Below are 23,573 nucleotides of genomic sequence, written 5' to 3' on the forward strand. Positions count from 1 at the left end.
CACTGCCTGGTTTGGGACCTGCACCGTCTCTGACTGCAAGACCCTCCAGCGTATTGTGAGGACAGCTGAGAGGATCATCGGCGTCTCTCTCCCCTCCATCACGGACATTTACACCACCCGCAGCATCCGCAAAGCAACCAGCATTGTGAATGACCCCACTCATCCCTCACACGAACTGTTCTCCCTCCTGCCTTCGGGAAGAAGGTACCGCAGCATCCGGTCCAGCACGACCAGATTCTGCAACAGCTTCTACCCCCAAGCCATCAGACTCCTCAACTGCAGAGACTGAACTGATGGTTTTTCTGTACATGCACACACACTCTTACCCCACTTACCCCAGAAAATGGAAAGCACTAAAAACCCTACTACCTCACTGGACTCTATTGCACACTGTGTAATAGAGGTAATTACTACCTTATTGGTCTTTTTTGCACACTTTTTGCACACTGCATAATTTGCACACTGTCTTGTTATTTATTATTCTTTGTCTGTATGGTGTTGTATTGTCTGTCTGCACTTTTGTACTGTTGCACTATTGTTCTGTCTACACTGTGTTTATGTGCACCATGGTCCCTGTAGGAACGTTGTTTCGTTTCACTGTGTACTCTGTATATAGCTGAAATGACAATAAAAAACACTTTGACTTTGACTTTGACTTTGACTTTGTATTTTATTCTCAGACTAGAATCTGTTCAGAGTTTTTCGAGCCACCAGAGGGCGCCGTCGAGTGAGTATAAAAATGAATGGGTTCGTATGGAACCATATATAATACCATTATTATTATTATTATTATTATTATTATTATTATTATTATTATTATTATTATATTATTATATTCATATGGAGGAAAATCATAGATTTTAAATTATTCATCATTTTTACCTGACAAGTTTACTTATTTTCTCAACATAGAACAACATGAAACGTTTCAGCACCGCAAACATGTATGTTTATTTAATTGACTCATCTAAACGTCGCCAATAACGGACCTATAACTTACACTTGCCATATTTATATATAAATTATATATAATATTTACAATATATGTTTAGCGTATCTCTAACTGATAGAAACCAGCGTTTTTGTAATAGCCCACGGGGCATGATAACTTACTTTAGAGATTTAGCTCTATATTACATGTCATTTATTCACAGACTAGAATCTGTTTCTCAGGCCACCAGAGGGCGGAATTGAGTAAGTGGGTTCATCTGAAACAATTGAGGAAAATCATAGTTTCAAATGACTGATCATTTTTGCCCTGAAATGTGTACTTATATCCTAAAAACGGCACAACATAGTTTCAACACCGCAAAAATATATATTTTTTAACTTTTACACTCCAGCATCAGTGGCGTTAGCATTAATGCTAGAGAATCTACTGCCTAAAACCCGTTTGTTGTATTAAAATTTAATTACACATGTATGTTTTCTTTGCTTATTTAGCAAAATACATCATTGTACTTCACTAACTTAGAGGAATGTTATGGTTATGTGGTTGGTTACTATTTTTTTATTTACGTTTTAGCCGATTAGCTCCATTAACTCCCATTCATTAAGGACTCCCTCGCGGGCGCCCTCTAGCGATTCGCCATCATTTTCTGATATTCTTGTACAACCAGGGGTGATAGGATGTGACGTGTCCTCGAGTCCACTGAAACTGGTGTAAACGCGGACTGCTTTACTGAAAAGCACAAAGCTTCTCATCAGCCAGTGAAATAACTGGTTAAATTAGTGGAAATGGGCTTTATGTTGCCTGCAATCATTTGAAGATTAGCAGCGTGGACTACTACATATGCCACAGATCATCAGCGGTGTGTCCGATATACCAGTGTAAGTGCAGCATGCGTTACTTGCTTATATACACGCAGAGGTGGGTAACTCAGGTCCAGAAAGTAAAAATCCATCCCAGGATTTTGTACCAACTGCCTGGGCGGCTATGCCGCAGCTCAGCCCATGCAGTTGGTACAAAACCGTGGGACGGATTTTTACTTTCTGGATCTGAGTTACCCACCTCTGTATACACGCATTCTGGGGTTCGAGTCTTGCGGTTGGTTAAGTTAGTTCTTTACCGCGTTTTCACACCAGCACTGTTTGATCCGGTTTAAACGGACTCTGGTTTGTTGCGCTGTTGATGCGGTTTGTTTGGGCAGATGTAAAAACAGTAATCGGACTCAAATACGTTAAGTTAAAGTACGTTGAGTTAAATTACTCCAAAACGGTTAGGGTCAGTTTGCACTTAATTTTATTAATTTAATTTTCTGACCGTTTGAGGCTAAATGCAAAAAATATAAAATTTGATGATTATTTTATTTATTTCATTTTTTAAAACATAACATTTAAAAAAGTGTGTCTGAGCATGCGCACTGGTGGTAAAAAGCACATATCTATGGGTAGCACAACTCATAAAAACACCAGTCTTGATCTGACCCAACTACCAAATACTCCCAAATACAAGCTAATCCTCAGATTTGAGCTTAACTGCTGTTCAGCAGCTGTTAACCTGATGAATTACCCAGATGATATAATTACTACAGTTAGCTACTATAATTAAAAATGCCTGCTCTGCTCCATGCTAATCTGTTTCATACACTGAATCTGTTTTTGTTTCATACACTGAATCTGTTTTTTTAGCGTTCACAATCAATACCACCCACTGTACTGTCCACTGTAAGTGGTAATGCCTTCAATCATGTTTTCCGGTATACGTGTGACACAGTGGATTGAGAAATATCCAAATTATTCCATCCCAATGACATCCACAAATAGAACAAATCAAGTTATCCCAACTTTTTCTGAGTTAAGTTTGTAGAAGATGGTTTAAATACCAGACTCAGCTTTATAGTTATGACTTATTTTTGTAATTGCAGTCTTTACAGATTTTAATCAGGTCATTCTCTACTTCCTTTATTCTCTTTTAGGTTCTTTTGGAAACCCTTCCTCTGCTGTGACAACATCAAAGCATCACTTTACATCTTTGTTTTAGAAGATACAATACCAGTCAAAAGCTTCAGTACCACAGATTTTAGGAGTATCTATGCATATTAGTTTAGTTATTTGTGTGTTTACTTAAAAAAGGAAGATTATAGATGGGTTTGACAGGATATGTAATTTTTATTGCAAATAATTAAATGTTGTAAAATTCCAATAAAATTAAAACCAAAAACATAAACCAAAATGACTTGTAACAGTGTTAGAACACTGACTGGATCGACTTGTAAGAAGCATGAAAACTAAATGACCTGCTTTGTACAGTTTTTAATAAGAGGTGAAGGTTAATTAAATGAACAGTACATGTCAGTTGAAACAGTAACATTTCTGTAAATAACGGAAGAGAAAATGGCAAAACGCACTCAGTTAAGCAGAGAAAAAAGAGCGTCTGTAGTTGCTTTAAGAAATGAGGGCCAAACATTAAGACAAATAGCCAAAGCACTTCAAGTGTCTGTAAGTGCTGTGGCGAAGACTATCAAACGTGTTCAAGAAACTGGTACTTACGAAGATAGAGCCAGGTCAGGTAGACCAAAGGCCACCTCAGAATTAGAAAATAAGTTTATTGAAGTCGTAAGTCTACAAGACGGCCAAAACCAGTTAAGCGCACCCAAAATTCAGGCAAAGCTAAATGCTCATAGAAATTCAGTTGTTTCGATATCAACCATTAAGAGAAGACTGCGAGAAGCTGGTTTATCTAAACGGCAGAAACACAGAAAAAGTATAGCTGAGGCCAAAACTGCAGAGAAAATGGAGAACTGTGAAGCTGATGTCGCCTCCACTGTATAGATTACCAGTCTTTGTTCATTTGAGACGTTTAAATGTAAGGATAATGCTTAAGTTATGAATTTTTTGTTCTGAGAAAAATGACACTTTTGTTGCTTCTGTATAAACTGGATAAAATTCCAAAATCAAAATCAGTTTATCTACCCTCCAACAAATAGCCAGACATGGTGCACTTTATATCCGTTGTTCACATAGTGAATTTCTTTCAATTTCACTGTTATTCTAAAATGTGTGCATTTTTTGGAAGGGCCAAGGGGTGGATGATGTAAAAAATGTCTTGAGTTTTGCCAAACATTGTCATTTGCCAAAATGTCCTGAGATAAAGGATTTATCTTCTGATGAATCATGCCCCCTTGCCATGAGCGTGCTGACCAGTGTTCAGCCTCACTCACAAGATAACACCTCACAACTTATACAAGCTGTTTTCAGTGGCAACATTTAATGATCAGTTTAATCCATGACTTGACATAAACACACCAACACATTAAAAATAGATAATAAATGTCTGATTAAGAAATAAATAACGACTAACTCATAATAATAACATGCCTCCAATAACTTTAATTTGATGGAAGATGCCTAGTCTTGGACTACACAACTATTTGAATGGGGATTTTCTATTGAAAGAAAAATGTAGTCTAGGACTACATTTAGGCTTTGTCCCTCTTTGGGAAACAGACACAAAACATAGGACCTAATTATTTTGACTGGTATTGTACGTTGATGCTCATCCAAATAAACAGCCATGGGTTATCTACACTTCTGCCAGGATGATAAATGCAACTGTAAAGGTGAGATTAACCCTTTAATCACTTAATACTTTCATTTTAATCTTTAGATTTTGATTGTGAAGCCCTTAAATCGTTAAAGTAAATAGTATACTGCTTTCGAGACAAAGTACTAATTTTATCATGAAACGATATTGGCACAACCCTAGTATAGGCTATGATTTAATGTCTTTTTAATTTTTTTTTTTTTACTTCTTCAGATGAATTCCAGCCAACCCATTCTGAAAACATCATCCCAAGCTGTCTACATGCCTTTCCAACTATTTCATGTTAATGTCCAGACAGTCCTTTCTACGTGACTTCCTGATCTCTCAGGGTTCTGATGTGAGGAGTAAATCTGAGCCATCTTCTTTTGCCTCCTCCTCTTTATCTTAAGGAGCATGGAAGAGGGTCGAGTAACATTTCTGTGGCCACAGGCACAGAAGAAGCAGAGCAGGAAGATCTGTTTTCTGTGTGTGGAGATGAAGCAGGAGAAAAGACTCAGCATCACAATAATGGACACAATGCACAGGTTTATAGAGCAAGAGGAACCAGACATGGAACACGGACACAAACACACAGTTTACCAAAAGTGGCTTATAAACCCCTTCATCCAGCAGGTGCTTGATCTTTGGTGTCTGAATCAGTCAGCAAAATGAGTTTACCAAAGTGCACATTGGTAAATGATGAACATCATACACATGAAACATATCCAAAAAAAATAAATTTTCCAAAGGAACTTGTAATTTGACAAGACCCTTGTCTTACTAATACTGATGCATAAAATAAGTAATTTCTATGATAATTGTATGTATATTTAATCTGTTTAGATAATTTGTATTTGAGGTTGTTAATGTTTGGAGTCATGTATGATTAAAACCATGATATTTTCAAATGGGCTTAATGGTTGTAAAACACCTCAGTTGCATGATCTGGACCTCTAAAAATTGTCACCATGGAATAGTATTTGGGAGATGTAAATAGCTTAAGGATGTCTTTTTTTATGTATTTTTTTGAAAACATATCCACTATAAAAACCTGCGTCTTAAGAACAACAAGAGTGGTTGAATTACAGACTTCACAAGTCTCCCAGAATCTAGATTGAGTGGCCCAAGAGTGACCACAAACATGCACGCAGGCGACACAGACTTTTTTCTCCAGTCGCGTGTGTGAAAGAGAGGAAGAGAAAGGTGCTCCCCTCGTGTCCATATTCATGAAGCGCATACAAAACAGAGAGGGTTCTGATTGGCCTGTTCTTTGCAAAGTCTGAGTCAGCCAGTCAGAACAGGATGCGTTCAGGAGCATCATGGCTCCTATCAAAACTTGTTTCACTGCCGAAACTAGCACAGGGGTTGGACAATGAAACTGAAACACCTGTCAATTTAGTGTGTGAGGTTTCATGGCTTAATTGGGGCAGCCTGGTGGCCAATCTTCATTAATTGCACATTGCACCAGTAAGAGCAGAGTGTGAAGGTTCAATTAGCAGGGTAAGAGCACAGTTTTGCGCAAAATATTGCAATGCACACAACATTATGGGTGACATACAGAGTTCAAAAGAGGACAAATTGTTGGTGCACGTCTTGCTGGCGCATCTGTGACCAAGACAGCCATATATATATGGAAAAGATAAAGTTCTATTATCCTTTAGTTTGTGCCTGAGGATTTTTGTTTTGGGGCAGGTGATCGTTGGGGGTCCAAATCAAGGTCCAGGGGTACCTCCCTAAAATAAATGTTTGCAACTTAGGATGTCTGGATTTCATATTGTTATGATTAATCTGATTTAAAATATATATATTTATTTTTGACACCACTAATATAAACTCAAACAAACAAACAAAAATAAATTATGTATTAAATCCTCCGCTCTGTAGGTGGCGGTAGTAAAATAATAAGTGGAGTTCAGATCTACAGAAATGACCGAAAAATAGAAGCAGATGTGGAAGTCGTGGCAGAAAACGCCCCCTGTTAGTTCTCTCAGCCTTCACACACACACCCTGCTGTCTTTTATCATGTGAACGTTTGCAGCGTAGAGCTCCAGCGGTGTGTTCTGTCTCACTGTGTGTAGCTTCAAAGCCTGCAGTGTAAGTACAGCCTGCTTTATTATACACGCTGCTGTTCCTCAGGCTCCGGGCTTGGTCATTTAGTTTCTGTGTATCTTTATTTACAATTTCGTTTTCCGTTTGTACAGCCATCTCATCATGTTTTGGTACATTTGGGATCTTATTGTGAGATTAAAAAATCTAGCAGCCATTTGGAATTTGGTTCTCATAATGTATATAATTGATATAATGTGTTTGTGTAGCATTTTTATTCAAGTTCAGACGAGGAGATGGTCTGAGACGTGAGATTTACGGCCAGACACAGTTAAGTGTTTATGACTGTGGTGATTGGTAGAGGCTGAAGAGGGGGGAAAAAAGGGGGAGGGAAGAAAAAAGAGAGAGAGAGGAGAGCGGGAGGCTGTTGCTGCGATGTTCGGAAAAGAAAATAAAAGAAAAGGAATATAAAAGTATTAAAAACGAAAAAACAAATACTGTACACGTTCTTAACTGTTGACTATTGAATTATGTATTTAAGCACTGTTTGAAGTACCAGTTCTTACCTTCTAATTGATTTTTTCTCCTTAATTTCTTTTATAGCATCTGTCCAGTGCAGTTTTCAGCTTTGAAATGAGGACGTTTTTTGTGAAGGGAAAGTAACGTTAATGTAAGACTAAAATAAAACGATTTAATTACTCTGCTCAGTAGTAAGGCAGTGTAGGCAATGTGGTTTTTGGGACAGTCTGGAGAGGAAAAAAGGGGGAGGGAGAAAAAGGGACGAGAGCGGAAGGCTGTTGCTGCTGCGCTCGGAAAGAAAAGAAAAGGAATATAAAAGTTTTAATAACGAACTCGTTTATGTGTCCTTTAGTTTAATTTCACCCACGTCCACTCTACCTATACTCCTAAAAAGAAGCACTACGCTATTATGGCAGGAATGAGCTGTACAGACGAACGTCTGCTTTGTTTACAGTGTGCCTTCCACTATCAGGTAGAAATTATGAAAAATTATATTCCCCCCACTTATACAGGAACCTTATCAAAGTAGAAAAATTATGTTTTGAGGCATTTAACTACCAATCTGTTCCCTTACGTTTTTCTTTCAGCTTAAAGGTCACCTTCCGTCGTTTTTTCTTTCATTTTAAAATGTCTAGTTGTGGTCTCTAGTATGAATGAATGACATGTGAGCCGTTTTTGTAAAAAAAAGTGCTCAGGTGTCTCTGTATAGCTCTTTTTTAATGTACTGTTTTAGGGGTGTGTCCAAAATGACCGGATTCCAGCTTTGCTCATGAATATTCATACATGCAAACAGCATGCAAATATCTCTCCTCTGATTGGCTAGGAGCACTGCGACGCCCCTCCACCGCTCTGCCGCTCACTGCCTCCCACCTCCTAACTGATGAGCGGTGATGTTGCGTCGCTTCAGCTCCGCCTCTGGGAGTTTCTCGAGACAAGGTGGGCTGGTCTGTGAGTTTCTGCCTACTTAGGCAGAAAGATCATTCAAAATTCACCCGTTTTTCGGAGGGGGGGAGGGGGGATTTCTTTGCTTAGCTCCTGCAGACAATGGGGGCTGCAAAACAGTTTAATGTGCAGGTGTACACATTCAACTCGGAGAGACCTACTGTATTCCACAAAAAACAAGAAAAATCGGATTTTCGCGGAAGGTGACCTTTAAAACGTTTCATTGATTGAATAAATCACGTATTAAACGTGACAGCCTGTTTCCCCAATTTACCAACGGCATCCCTTCAGTTAAATAATGATTCATCTCAATGTATTTATTCATCTTTCTATTTGCTAAATGAATATTTCCCTTTATTACTGCCAGACCTGTAAAATCCAGAAATCTTTTAAATAGTACCTGTCTGACAACATGAAGTTGGCTAAAAGATCTTTAAAAAAGCAACTCAATATGCCCTGTTCTGAAGAAATTCAAGAACAAATGAGAAAACAAATTCATCTTATACTTATATAAATTAGTCTGTAAAGGTTACAAAGTCATTTCTAAAGTTTGTGACTCCAGGGAATAGAGGTGTGCCATATCGTATTGTATTCAATAATATCACCAACAATTTTGAATGTTGTGAACGACATTATACCCAGAAATGCCGTGTCATATCACTCACCCTTAATTATCACATCAGGATACTAGTTTTTTTTAGCTCTTTTCACACTGTTCACATTTTCCATTATCTATCTACTAGAGACAGATTATATCTGTCCACTATCATTTATTTTACTTTAATCCTGGATATATGAAGATGTTTGGAGTGCATTATTAGTATCATGATATTCTGGATCATTTACTTTTTTGTTACAAATCTGATTAAATTCTTGTATTTTTTAATATCTCAGGGGTGTGCCATATAATATTGTATTTAATTTTATGGTAAAAAAAAATATATATATATATATATATATATATATATATATATATATAAATAAAGTATGGTTGCTTGCCAGTGACTTTTAAATGGGATGCATCAAGTGCCAACCCTGCTAGATTCTGCATATCAAAGTTAATTCAGTGATATATTAAAATATAATATTAAGAGATATAAAAGATTCATTTAAATAATAGGTTATGTATGAGATTATTTATAAATAAGAGGGAGATGAAAATTTTTCTGAACAGTGGTTAAGACCAGATCTGTGTTTTATAGATGTATATTTGTGTCAGTGTTTATATATGGGGCCTAATGAAGGATGTTCTTTCCTCCAGGTCTTTTGTGAAAAACCCTCATCTTTGCTCTGAAGATATCAGCGTATCTTTTGGCGTCTTCTTTTAAGCTTCAGTACCAGTCAAAAGCATCAGTACCACTGAACTATTACTCATCATACATGTTTACTTTGTTTTCTGCAGGTTAACTAGTAAAATAACTCATAAGTTTCCAATCAGTTATTGTAATAGATTCTTAGCAGGCAAGGATTCATTACTGTAGATATATATACACAGTACTCTGCAAAATTCTGGTTTATTTTGTGATGTAAATTTAATTGGGAAAATTATATATAACAGAATATAAAAACAGTATTTCAGTAATCCAACCTTTATTTATGTGCAACCTACTGAAACTTTAACTCCACTCTTCCTATTCTAAATCATTAAGATCTATTTATTCCAGACACACATTAACTGACCTGCAAATATCTGTTGTGTGTGTTTAACAATGGATGAAGGAGAAATTTCTAAAGAGACTAAATATGAGATAATCCACTTGCATGAAGAAGGGAGAGGTCTGAGGAAAATAAGTGAAAAAACAGGAGTTTCTAAATCTGATCTTAAAAATATCATTCAGAAACATGAAGAAAACGAGACTCTTAAAATAACTAAAGGCAGAATCTCTGAGGAGATTAGATACAAGATCATCCACTTGCATAAAGAAGGGCAGAGTCAGCGGAAAATAAGTGAGAAAACAGGCGTTTCCAAAACCGGAATTCAAAAAATTATTAAAAGGTATAAAGAAAACGGGACCCCTAACAACCGTGCCAGATCAGGAAGACCACCAAAACTGTCGCCATCAGACAAAATGTACCTGCAGCTTTCATCTCTGGTGGACAGGACAAGATCGTGCTCAACTCTGGCCTCAGATTTGAAAATATGCACAGGGGTTTCTGTTCATCCTGCCACTGTGAGAAAACAGCTTAAGGCTATGGGTCTAAAAGGATGTGTAAGGAAGTCGTCAGCGAAAAAAGATACCGTTACCAAAGAAGAAACTGTACACTAGGACACTTACTGGACATTTGGAGAGAGGTTTAAGGACTGCAGATCTATACATTAAGAGATCTTAACAGAAGTAACAGAAATAACAGAAGGCAGTATGTACACAATCAAAGTCAAAATACTCTTCTTACCATCTCTACAACAATCTGTAAAGCATGGTGGAGGATGAGTACTAATTTGTGGATGTATCATAATACTTAAACACCAGTTACTGAATTCTTAATGAGGGTTAGTACCAACAAACAATATGCAATATATGGTATTTATTTTTTGTTTATTTTTACTGGGCTCCTCCTACAGTCCAAGGTTTATTCTGCTTTAATCCTCAAAAAAAAAATAACATACATTTTTGGTCAAGCTGAAAGATAAAAAAAAAAAAAACACTAAAATAAAATATTACCATATTTTACACAGTTATGACTTATGGCTTATTCAGCATTACGCAGTTCTCGTGAAAGTTACCTTGGCAGCTTTTCAAAAGTTAGCTTTTCAAAAACATAGTGCAGGTAGCAGCATGCCAAGCCTAAAGTAGCAACTATGAAGCAGTCATTTTCTCTATTTGAGAGGCCTTTGGAGAACTGGATGATTTTAAAGCTCCTAAAGTAGCTCCTAAACTAGCACAGCTAAATGTTACTAGAAAAGTAGATGTGTCAATGGTTCAGGCCAAAAGAAGTTATTTGAGAGCTGTGAAATGAAGGTCAGGTTCATTGTATCTAATGATTACCAGCCACATTTACAGACACCTGCTTTTATATAGTTGATACTTTTGACTGGTACTGTACTTTGTCCACTTAAGTATGTTGTTTGGCCAGACTGATGGAGACACTTGACACATTGAAGATGTCCTCTGGAAATCTGCACAGATGCCACCATCAATGGTGAGATTAATGCCTAAACACATCACACCACACAAAGTTTTATATATTTGGAGTTTGGACACCCCTGATATATGTATATATACGTATATATATATATACGTATATATATATATATATATATATATATATATACGTATATATACGTATATATATACATATATCTATATACATATATCAGGGGTGTCCAAACTATGGCCGCGAGGTATTTTAGTAATAGAATGAAAGTTGGCCCACAGTTAAGCAGGTTTTTATAATGTGAGATTCAAAGTTCAAACGCTAGGTGTCAGAAACGGGCCAAAGAGTCTAAAAGCGGAGAGGGTGCTCAGTTGTAGCGCAGAAAAAAACGGGACAAAGAGTCTAAAAGCAGAGAGAGTGCGCAGTTTTAGCGCAGAAAAACGGGCCAAAGAGTCTAAAAGCGGAGAGGGTGCTCAGTTGTAGCGCAGAAAAAAACGGGACAAAGAGTCTAAAAGCAGAGAGAGTGCGCAGTTTTAGCGCAGAAAAACGGGCCAAAGAGTCTAAAAGTTGCCGTAATTAAGGAGTTTAATATTAAAAGACATCATGAAATGAAACATCAATTTGAAAAATCTTAGTTTACACAACACTGTCAAAGATAGATAAAGATAGTAAGTCAAGTAAAATGATGTGTAATGATGAAAGTAATCAGGAAAATGTATTATTTAAAGTGGTATATTTCATTATTTGTTTTATTATTGAGTCTTTGGCCCGTGACTTCAAATATATTTCTCCTTCTGGCCCCCAACAAAAAAAGTTTGGACACCCCTGATATATATATATATATATATATATATATAAGGTACTATATAAGTGTAACTTAATTCATTCTTTCATTAATACTTTTCTTTTTCAGAGTTTTCCTTCAGACTGAATGGCAAATTCACTAGTTGATTCAACTCATCCCTGTGACAATCCCTGTGAATAAAAATGGTAGTGAAAGAGGGATACGACATACAGAAGGTGATGGATATGGCTCATACTGCACGAGAACTCAAGGAGTTTGCAGAATGGAGTCTTCAGAGCTCAGTTAGAGCTCCTGCAACATCTTAAACACTTGTGGTTCACCTAAGGATTAATTTCTTTTTATGTCATGCTGTAATTGATACAGCATTAATGCTCGAGATACAACATTGATGCTCAACTGTCAGAACTGCAATCTGTTACTCTCAGTCTACCTAGCTCTACCCATCTACCTGTACAAAAACCTGTACAGAAAGTGGAATGCAAGAAAACAGACTGCGGATACCAGAAGACATATTCCTACTACCCTGGGACTTTCACAAAGTGCTTGTAGCATCCTACAATATGTGTTTTATTTGAATGATAACTGTACATTTATAATTTGTAAATATTTAATCTGTCAAATTTGCTGAAGTGCTGTAGGAGATGCTGTTAATGTTTGATGCTGTGTATAATAAAATCATATTTTGGAAATTAAGAATAACTTCCTTGAATGTGAAAAAAATGCAAGTTACATGATGTGCACAGATTATGAATATTCCGTTTATATTCGTTTCCTTCAAAGAATATACTCTACAACATTCACATTAGTCCTGAAGGACACTTTTTTGGTCTTTGAACTGGTAAAATTGGGGTAACGTCCACTTGATATCATGGATCTGCAGTTATCAACCTCTTATGTCTGCCTATGTTTAGTTGTGTTTTGTTGACTGTGGCTCCTACAGCTAAGCTGACCTGAAAACATGGTGGTCTAACAGGCATTGTTATCTTATACCATTCACTCTGTTGCTGTTACTTACTTATTGTATCTGATCAACATTCCTTTGATAGACTTAGGATTTTTGTTAATAATAATGCATCAGTTTTTTTTAAATACAAAGAATTTACAGTGTTGTCACGTCTCAAATAGAAAACTGTCTTTTTTATATTTGACCACTAGAGGGCATGAGAGTAGTTTTAAAATGTGGATGGCATATATATATGTGTGTTATTTATAAATTAAGCTCCATGCTATGAAAGGACTAGAAATAAAATATTTTTCAGCTTTCTTGGATTTAAAGAAATGTTTGTTTCTTCTTGTCAAGTTTAAATTTTTGAAGGTACAATGTTTTTGTGTGAAAGTGACGATTTATTAATAGCTGATATAAGCATTCTTACAAATTTATTTGCTCAAAGATACATGAGCATATACTATATGTGTCGCTTTAAGGCATCTTGCAGTGTCCCTTTGGACATCTTCAACTGTCCCTTTTGGGCATCTCCAAGTGACTTTTTGGGCATTTTAAGGGACCTTTTGGGTATGTTGGGCATCTCCAAGTGTTCTTTTGAACATCTCCAAATGACCATTTCGGCTTCTCCAAGTGTCCTTTTCGTATCTCCAAGTGTTCCTTTGTGCTTCTCCAAGAGTCCTTTTGGTTATCTCCAGGTGTCCTTTTCGTATCTCCAAGAGTCCCTTTGGGCATCTCCAAGATTCCTTTTGGGCTTCTACAAGTGTCCTTTTGGGCATGTCCAAGTGTCCTTTTGAGCATCTCCAAGTGTTCCTTTGGGCATCTCCAAGTGTCCTTTTGGGTATTTTGGGCATCTCCAAGTGTCCTTATGGGCATCTCCAAGTGTCCCTTTGGGCATGTCCAAATGTCTTTTTGGGCATCTCCAAGTGTCCTTCTGGCATCTTCAAGTGTCCCTTTGGGTATTTTGGGCATCTCCAAGTGTCCCTTTGGGCATGTCCAAATGTCTTTTTGGGCATCACCAAGTGTCCCTTTGGGCATTTCCAAGTGTCCTTTTGGGCATCTCAAAGTTTCCCCTTGGGCATCTCCAAGTGTCTTTCTGCGTATTTTGGACATCTCCAAGTGTCCTTTTGACATCTCCAAGTGTCCTTTTGGCATTTCCAAGTGTCCCTTTGGGCATCTCCAAGTGTCCCTTTGGGCATCTCCAAGTGTCCCTTTGGGCATTTCCAAGTGTCCCTTTGGGCATGTCCAAGTATCCTTTTGAGCATCTCCAAGTGTTCCTTTGGGCATCTCCAAGAGTCCATTTGGGCATCTCCAAGGGTCCTTTTGGGCATCTCCAAGTGTCATTTTCGGCATCTCCAAGTGTCCCTTTGGGCATCTTCAAGTGTCCCTTTGGGTATTTGGGCCATCTCCAAGTGTTCTTCTGGGTATTTTGGGCATCTCCAAGTGTCCTTCTGGTTATCTCCAAGTGTCCTTTTGGTTATCTCCAAGTGTCCTTTTGTTTATCTCCAAGTGTCCTTTTGGGCATATTCAAGTGTCCTGGGTATTTTGGGCATATTCAAGTGTCCTGGGTATTTTGGTCATCTCCAAGTGTCCTTTTGAGCATCTCCAAGTGTTCCTTTAGGCATCTCCAAGGGCATTTGGGCATCTCCAAGTGTCCTTTTGGGCATCTCCAAGTGTCATTTTGGGTATCTTCAAGTGTCCCTTTGGGTATTTTGGGCATCTCCAAGTGTCTTTTTGGGCATCTCCAAGTGTCTTTTTGGGCATCAGCAAGTGTGCCTTTGGGCATCAGCAAGTGTCCCTTTGGGCATTTCCAAGTGTTCCTTTGGGCATCTCCAAGTTTCGCCTTGGGCATCTCCAAGTGTCTTTCTGCGTATTTTGGACATCTCCAAGTGTCCTTTTGGCATCTCCAAGTGTCCCTTTGGGCATCACCAAGTGTCCCTTTGGGCATCTCCAAGTGTTATTCTGGGTATTTTAGACATCCCCAAGTGTCCTTTTGGCATCTCCAAGTGTTCCTTTGGGCATTTCCAAGTGTTCCTTTGGGCATTTCCAAGTGTCCCTCTGGGCATTGTGGGCATCTCCAAGTGTCCTTCTGGGTATTTTGGGCATCTCCAAGTGTCCTTCTGGGTATTTTGGACATTTCCAAGTGTCCCTTTGGGCATCTCCAAGTGTTTCTTTGGAAATCTCCAAGTGTGTTATCTATTACACTGTTCTTAGAGTTGTTATGTATAATTTAGCTATTTTTAAAATGCATAGGTTTTACAGTTGTATATAAAGTATCTCAAGCAGTAACTGGATTTTTTTATTTGACCACTAGAGGTCATTAGAGATGTTATTTTAAAATTAAATATATGATGCCAGATAAATATTTAGTACAAAATAAAAAACATATGCAGCAAGCAAGTAAACAATGTTTAAGTGTACTGTAAAATAACGTTGCATTAAACACTATATAACATGTAATTTAATGGGTTTTTTTAACTATTAAATGTTTATTTACATTTTCAGTCTAATTAAATTTTTTCGGACATTTTCTTTGTATCTGTAATACATTTGTACATATATTAGTGCATTATTTATATACGGGTTTCAACACAGGCTGCTATTTACTTTAATGAAGTTCACAAATATAAATGCTCTAAAATAATTTAAAAAACCTATTTCTTGGAATTGAAAGGACAGGAAGTAAATTACGCTTTTTTCTTAGGCTGTAAGGTTTGAATTTTGGAGACACAATATATTGGCGTGACAGTGTCACGCCAATATATTGTGTCTCCAAAATTCAAACCTTACAGCCTAAGAAAAAAGCGTAATTTACTTCATTATTTTAGAGCATTTATATTTGTGAACTTCATTAAAGTAAATAGCAGCCTGTGTTGAAACCCGTATATAAATAATGCACTAATATATGTACAAATATATTACAGATGATACAAATTATATATACAAAGTATATATACAAATGATATATAATCGCTTTTGTTTTTAAATCATCTTTTTAATCATCTGGTGTATTTTTGTTTTGCATTTTATGTCTATATTAGAGCTTCTGGTGTGTATTCCATGCGTTTTTGCACATTTGGAGCGTAATTGCGCATTCGGTGCGTAATTGCGCATTTTGTGCGCTTTTACGCATTTCGTGCGTAATTACGCATTCAGTGCGTAATAACGCATTTTTGCGCTTTTACGCATTTTGTGCATAATCATGCATTCCGTGCGCACGCACTCCGGACTTCTGGACTGAGCAGAGAGAGAGATTATTCACAATATAACCAGAAATCACAAGGCAATGAAAAAAAAGTTGAAGAGAAGAGAGTTCAGGAGGGGCAAGAGCAGAAAAGAGGAAGTAAAACTGTTTTTTTTTTTTTTGCTAATTATGTCACTATTAAATGTTCTTGACTGGGATATAAACCTGTTATGAAAGAACTAGTAATATTATTAATGACTTAAATAAATAGCAAAACTGATAATAAATCCCTTATAAATAAAATACGTCGTACACTCATAGTTGTTTTGCCATTTGCTTCAAACGTGTGTCAGACATATATTTTGGGCTAGTTTAAGCTTCTAAATAGCGGGTTTTAGGGCTGCATATTTTTTTGTGACCTGGCAACCTTGGGACTGAGTCATACCTGTTTATTCTCACAGGCAACTCCAAACCGACATTTCTCATTTGTTCTGATACCGTAGCGCTAATTAAAACTTACACTCAATAAGGATGTGAAAAAGGTTATTTATTTGATGCTGTACAAGAACCACTTATTTCTCAAAGGTTCCTCAGCTAAAAACAAAGATTAATTTCTGCTTTTGGTTGTGTGAAGATGTGTCACAGTATGCTAGTTAGTGTGCTGCCTACATTAGGATGTGCCAGGTATTGTATCAGCTGTTTTAATATGAGCCAGCTGTCAACCATACAGAGTGGAGGCCAGAGGGGAACCCTGTGTGGTGCTGCTGTCTCGTTAAATGTGATTGGCCAGCTTGGATGCCACTCCTGACTTTCTTTCACGCAATTGGCTGACTAAAAAGGATCCCGCCCACTGAACTGGCAGGCAGCAGTTCAGCACAGGCTGTGATACAGCAGCCAGACGGAGAAGCAGGGAGAAGGTAAGCAGCAGTTAGCTAGTATTGAAGTCTATCTCGAATAAAGCATCGTTTTCTCTGTATTTTGTGGAATAACGGTGGTTTAGCTAACGATATTTTCACATGTGGTCTTTTACAGGAGTCCTGGAAGAATGTAATTAGCTGCAGAATAAGTAAGTAACAGTTAAAATGAAACGGAGGGGATTTTTGTTTGGATTTTCTGGTCCACCTTAAATGGTAGTTACGTCTTTACATGCTGGCGGCCGCAGCTGTAATAGAACTTGTTCATTATTTAAGGTGGAATGGGAAGTTAGGATAAGAATACAAAGTTCATCTTAATGTAAACTTTATATAAACGTAATATAAACCTTATAGTTAGCTAACTAGCTAGCACTGGCTGAAAAACAAACGGAAGAACATCCTAACTTGTAGCTAATTAGTTAACTACTTAACGTTACCCTACCTGGCCCAACTACTTCTTAGTAACTTATTGGTTTGTTTATTTGATTTGGTTGAGGTTTGAATTGATTTTTTTATGATAACTGTGTATGCTGGGCATAAAATACAATATAACTGTGAGTTCATACATGTTACAGTAATTAACTGTTCTTGACCAAGTTAAAATGGGCTGTTTGGCCGAATTTTATGTTCCACCTTAAATGGTGCAGACGTTAGCCAGCCAGCCAGCTGCATTACTTTAACTACCACTTTTCTCGTCATTTATTACAAATATTTGTTTAACACTGTAAAATAACAATATAGAGTAAATATGGACGCCACAGATACAACCAGTAAAATTGTAACATATAGGGTATGTAAAATATATTAGAAAAAATATAAAATATATTTCATAATATCAGGTCTTCATAATACACTCAGATTCTAAAAGAATGGTTGGAAAAATAATTACACCCAGAAGGGATTGTTTGATTGCAATGCTGTTCTAAAGAAAGTTAGACCAGGAACAATAAATGATTAAACATTACAGCTGATGTGTCCTTTGTAAAAGAAAAGTGCATTTATATATATATTTTAAAAATATACTTGACATGGAAAAATAAATGCTTTCAACATTTAAAATTAATAGGTACTTAAATACATACTAAATGTAATATTTTGGAACAACTTAATTTAAGTATATTTCAATTGCACTTAGGCTATATTTAAATACAACATAAAAATATTAGGTTGTGATTTTGAGTGTTTTTTTTGTATAACTTCTGCAAACTGGATTTAAGTATGTGTTTTTAAACATAATTTTTAATACACATGAAGTACAGGGGTTGGACAGTGTAACTGAAACACCTGTTATTTTAGTGTGGGAGGTTTCATGGCTAAATTGGAGCAGCCTGGTGGCCAATCTTCATTAATTGCACATTATTGCACCAGTAAGAGCAAAGTGTGAATGTTCAATTAGCAGGGTAATATATTACCCTGATTATATTGCAAAAATATTGCAATGCACACAACATTATAGGTGACATACCAGAGTTCAAAAGAGGACAAATTGTTGGTGCACGTCTTGCTGGCCCATCTGTGACCAAGACAGCAAGTCTTATTGATGTATCAAGAGCCACGGTATCCAGGGTAATGTCAGCATACCACCAAGAAGGACCAACCACATCCAACAGGATTAACTGTGGACGCTGTAAGAGGAAGCTGTCTGAAAGGGATGTTCGGGTGCTAACCCGGATTGTATCCAAAAAAACATAAAACCACGGCTGATCAAATCACGGCAGAATTCAATGTGCACCTCAGCTCTACTGTTTCCACCAGAACTCTGTCTGTCGGGACAATAAATTATTGTGGTCTAAAACCAGGTGTTTCAGTTTTAGTTGTCCACCCCCTGTATATTTTACAGTGGCTTGCAAAAGTATTCATACCCTTTCAACTTTTCCACATTTTGTCACATTACAACCACAAACATATTTAATTGGAATCTAATGTGAAAGACCAACACAAAGTGGCAAACAGTTGTGAAGTTGAAAATAATGCATGATTCAAGACATCTTTTACAAATATAAAAAACCCTGAAAAGTGTGTTGTGCTAAAGTATTCAGCCTTCTTTTCTCTTGAGTGAAACAAACTGCATTCAGAAGTTGCCTGATGACTGCTAGTGACTAAATAGAGTCCACCTGTGTGTAATCTAATCTCAGTACAAATACAGCCGCTCTGTGACAGCCTTAGAGGTTGGTTAAGAGAATTTCAGAGAGTAAACAGCATCATGAAGTACAGAGAACACACCAGACATGTCAGGAATAAGGTTGAGGAGGAGTTAAAAGCAGGCTTAGGGTATAAAAAAAGATTTCCCAAGCTTTGAACATCTCATGGAGCACTGTTCAATCCATTATCCGGAAAATTGAAAGAGTATGGCACAACTGTAAACCTACGAAGACAAGGCTGTCCACCTAAACTTAAAATAAACATAAAGCCAGGGCAATAGAATGGTTTAAAACAAAACAATCATGTGTTAGAATGGCCCAGTCAAAGTCCAGACCTAAACACAATCAAGAACTTGATGCAAGATCTGAAAACTGCTGTTCACAAACGCTTACCGTCTAATATGACTGAGCTTGAGCTGTTTTGAAAAGATGAATAGGCAAAAAATTCAGTCATTAGACGTGCAAAGCTTGTGGAGACATACCCTAAAAGACTTGCAGCTGTAATTGCAGCAAAAGGTGGTTCCACAAAGTATTAAATATAATGGATTGGACAGTGCTCTGTGAGATGGTTCAAAGCTTGGGAAATCTTTATGTAGCCTAAGCCTGCTTTAAACTTCTCCACAACCTTATTCCTGACCTGTCTGGTGTGTTCTTTGGTCTTCATGATGCTGTTTACTCTCTTAACCAACCTCTGAGGCCCTCACGGAGCAGCTGTATTTGTACTGAGATTAGATTACACACAGGTGGACCCTTTTTAGTCATTAGCAGTCATCAGGCAACTTCTGAATGCAATTGGTGGCACTTTTTGGTCGCACTTTTCAGTTTTGTGTCATGCATAATTTTCTTTCCACGTCACAAGTGTACACCACTACTGTGTTGGTCTTTCACATTAAATCCCAATAAAATATATTTATGTTTGTGGTTGTAATGTTACAAAATATGGAAAAGTTCAAGGGTATGAATACATTTGCAAGCCACTGTAAATGTACTACTTTGCATATTGATGCACATATTGTGTACACCTTAATGCTACTGAAAAAAAAACTACACTAAAATTCATTTAGGCAATATATAATGCTACTATATGTATTTTCTATCAACACATCGTATAATTTAAAGCATATTGCTTAAAAATTTATTTTATGGAAATACAGATAAAGTATATTTAATGTGTATTTTAATAAACTGTATTAAATAGAAAATGCTATTTTAGTATTCTTTACCTAATTTAAACATAATTTTAATGCTCTTAAAGGCACTTCCTTTTCTTAAAGAATGACCTGCGATGATATATCCCATTCTGCTTAAATATGCAGTGCCTTAAAAAGTATTCATACTTGTATTCACAACTTGTAAACAATGTACTATTAGACCAACACAAAGTAGCAAGTAAATAGTAAGTAATGAAGTGAAAATGTATTAAAAAAACTAATAAAAAGAAATCTGAATCCATCTAAAAATTGACATGCATTTGTATTCAGCCCTCTGTACTCTGAAACTCCTAAATAAAATCCAGTGCAATCAACTGCCTGTAGAAGTCACCTAATTAGGTAATAGAGTGCAGCTGTGTGTAATTTAGCCTCAGTATAAATACATCTGTTTTGTGAAGGCCTCAGTGGTTTGTTAGAGAACACTAGTGAACAAACAGCATCACAAAGATGAGAAGTCAGCCTTTATATTTGTGAAGCTGATAGAGACAGTCCCCGAAAGAATTGCAGCTGTAATTAACACAAAAAGTGGTCCTACAAGGTATTGACTCAAGGGAGCTGAATACTAATATGCCACACTTTTCAGATTTTTATGCATCAATTTTGAGAAACTCATCATTTTCTTTTTTACTATATATTGGTCTATCACATACCTATTTTAACACACTCTTTTAAACTCCTGAAATTATTTTGTAATGAGCTAATTAGATGACTGTGTGTTGCAGGTTTTGCAAGTGTTGTTAGTATTTGTCACATAACTTAAATGTTAAAATGATTTTAGTATTTTCACAACTTTTGTGTTTTCTTCTTTTTTTTTTCTTTTAGGTCGTTTTGTGGAAACATTGTCTGTCCTTTGCTGTCTATCCTAACAGCAGCAAAGCATCATTTAACGTCTTCATTTGACGCAGTACCAGTCAAAAGCTTGAGCAGACTGTCCTGCAGGTTAACTAGCATGTTAACCTATTAAGCTTCTGTTACTTGTTATTATAACAGATGAAGGTTTAGTGTACGTTTTTCTACACTACTGTGCAAAAATCAGAAACTATACTAAAAGCTATAAAAATGAAAACCAAACAGCATTCTAAGGAATTCAGAGATAAGGTTATAGACATGCACAAGGAAGGACATGGCTACAAAAAAATAGCCAAGTGTTTGGATATTGCAGTGAGCACTGTCGGATCAATAGTTCGGAAGTGGAAGCTCTACCGTACCACCGAGTCACTGCCTAGACAAGGCCGGCCTTCAAAACTGAGCATCATAGTAAGAAGCGGACTTCAGAAGCAAGCCAAAAGGAAGCCAACAATCACTTTGAAGGAGCTGCAGAGTAAAGTGGCGAAGACTGGAGTGATAGTGCACAGGTCAACAATATCAAGAGCTCTGCACACAACTATTCTGTATGGGAGGCTTGCCGTAAGGAAACCACAGGAGAAACAAGAAAATCAGAGCACTGAAGTTTCTGAAGTTTGCCAGGAAGCATCAGAGCAACCCACTCAAACAGATTTGGAGAAATTTGGTTTGGACTGAGCTAATTTTCACTTTCACTTGTTTTTAAGAGGATTCCCACACTGATATATTTTGCCTCTTTGTGGTCCTCCTATAATGCTTTACATGTTCATGGAGTAAGAGAACCCTAGGGTTGCCAGATATGTTACTTGGATGCACCTAAAAAATGCAATGTAAGAGCTCACCCAGAGCCCATTCCTACACCTTCTTCTATTCATGGCTCACCCAGGGGCTAAACACGGTTTTCATTGGTAGTCCATTATCTCACAGATGTCCTTGGAATTCCAGCTGGTTCTGAGCTCAAGCTTCTGACTCGGCGTAAACACAAACTCTGCAACATCTGGCACAATTTAAACACGACAGAGGAAGTGGGGCGACTGGGAGTGGAGTGAGCTTACCACTGAACATAGCAAGTAATCAGATTACAGTCCTAAAAAGACAATTTCCACTTTTATGTTTGGAAATGGGGATATCGCAATATAGGATTTCACGTCATACATAAAATGACGCAAAATGTTTTGATTTGTACTGTATTTGTGTGTTTTATGAATATGTAATCCATCCAACTTGCTGTACTGCATCTAGTTATGTGTTATGTTTAGAAATGAGGATTATTATATGATTGATTTGGGCCGAAGGATGTATGACAAAGCAGCAGTTCTCAGGATCAGTTTTCTGGACAGGGATTAAGCCTAGTCCTAAAATTTCCTTTTAATGTAAAATCTCCATTCAAAGAGCATTGTAGTGCAAGACTAGGCTTAATACCTCTCTGAGAAACTGCCCCTATATGTATTATTTGATTATTAACCCTAATGGAGACGTTGCATTATTTGGTAATCCATAGGTTCAGTATATCTTGTGCAGTCCCACAGGGTTCTATTTTGGGAAGCATTAAACTGATGCTAATTTTTGTCATGTTAGTAGTATCATTATGAAGTAAGTGCCTAAAGGGTTTAAGGGATTAAGCCCAATGTAGAGAGTTATGCAGTAAGAATGCCCCTCAGATCTTTTTCCTATTGCACAGACTTTATTTAAATTTTGTAATCTGGTTAAACATACAAATTCTGCTTTGTTGTATACACCCATTGACATTTTATCAACATTCCTTAAGCTATCTCCTAGGAAAGGTCTCTTGAGATGTGTGAATTCAAACTGCAGGACATCCCTCTGGACCACTGGCCAATGAGACATCTTGAATTGGCACTTCCAATTCATAAAACCTTTAGGTGTCAACTTCTGATTAAAAAATATATGATTCCAGTGTCTGACTGATACTCTGGACTGGTTGTTATAAGTAAGGCCTGGTGGGGCACACGTCAGTGAATTGTTCTTTAGTTTCCATGAGACATAGCAAAAGTCATGGCCTACGTACTAGTTCCTGCCCCATGACCCATGTGGCATGTCACTGTATTGATCCAAGTGTCAGCAAGTGTAATCTTTTCTGATTGATATTTCTCTGTTGAAGTTATGTTTTATGTTTTATTTGTAAGGTTTTTTTATTCTGTATTTGATCTGTTTTTTGTTTTTTATTTGCTTTCATTATTCTGAAGTGTTTGATGTAAAGACTGTTAGGCCTACATTAAATGCATTAAATCTGAGCGTTAACATTTCCCACACAAGACAAGCTGTGTGTATATTTGAATGTCTAAGCAACTGTGAGTTCCACAAGTAAATTATCTCACAATAATCTGCTTATGTGATTTTTGAATTGATGCAATAACTATAACACATTGCTCATGTTAAAATG

At 37.0% G+C, this 23,573-nt stretch overlaps 2 long non-coding RNA genes across 2 annotated transcripts; both read left to right on the forward strand.

The window, feature by feature from the left end:
* Positions 1-1,619: 1,619 nt before the first annotated feature.
* On the forward strand, positions 1,620-13,190 carry LOC107197302 (uncharacterized). The gene is made up of 5 exons (XR_007427233.1): positions 1,620-1,830; positions 2,919-4,562; positions 4,760-6,619; positions 9,294-11,173; positions 12,042-13,190. It is a non-coding gene; the product is annotated as an uncharacterized LOC107197302 (long non-coding RNA).
* A 3,689-nt stretch (positions 13,191-16,879) lies between these two features.
* LOC125784433 (uncharacterized) lies at positions 16,880-23,450 on the forward strand. Its single transcript, XR_007427232.1, has 3 exons — positions 16,880-16,977; positions 17,093-17,126; positions 21,149-23,450. It is a non-coding gene; the product is annotated as an uncharacterized LOC125784433 (long non-coding RNA).
* Positions 23,451-23,573: the final 123 nt, after the last annotated feature.

The sequence above is a fragment of the Astyanax mexicanus genome, chromosome 19 (assembly GCF_023375975.1).
Source record: "Astyanax mexicanus isolate ESR-SI-001 chromosome 19, AstMex3_surface, whole genome shotgun sequence".
Taxonomy (NCBI): domain Eukaryota; kingdom Metazoa; phylum Chordata; class Actinopteri; order Characiformes; family Acestrorhamphidae; genus Astyanax; species Astyanax mexicanus.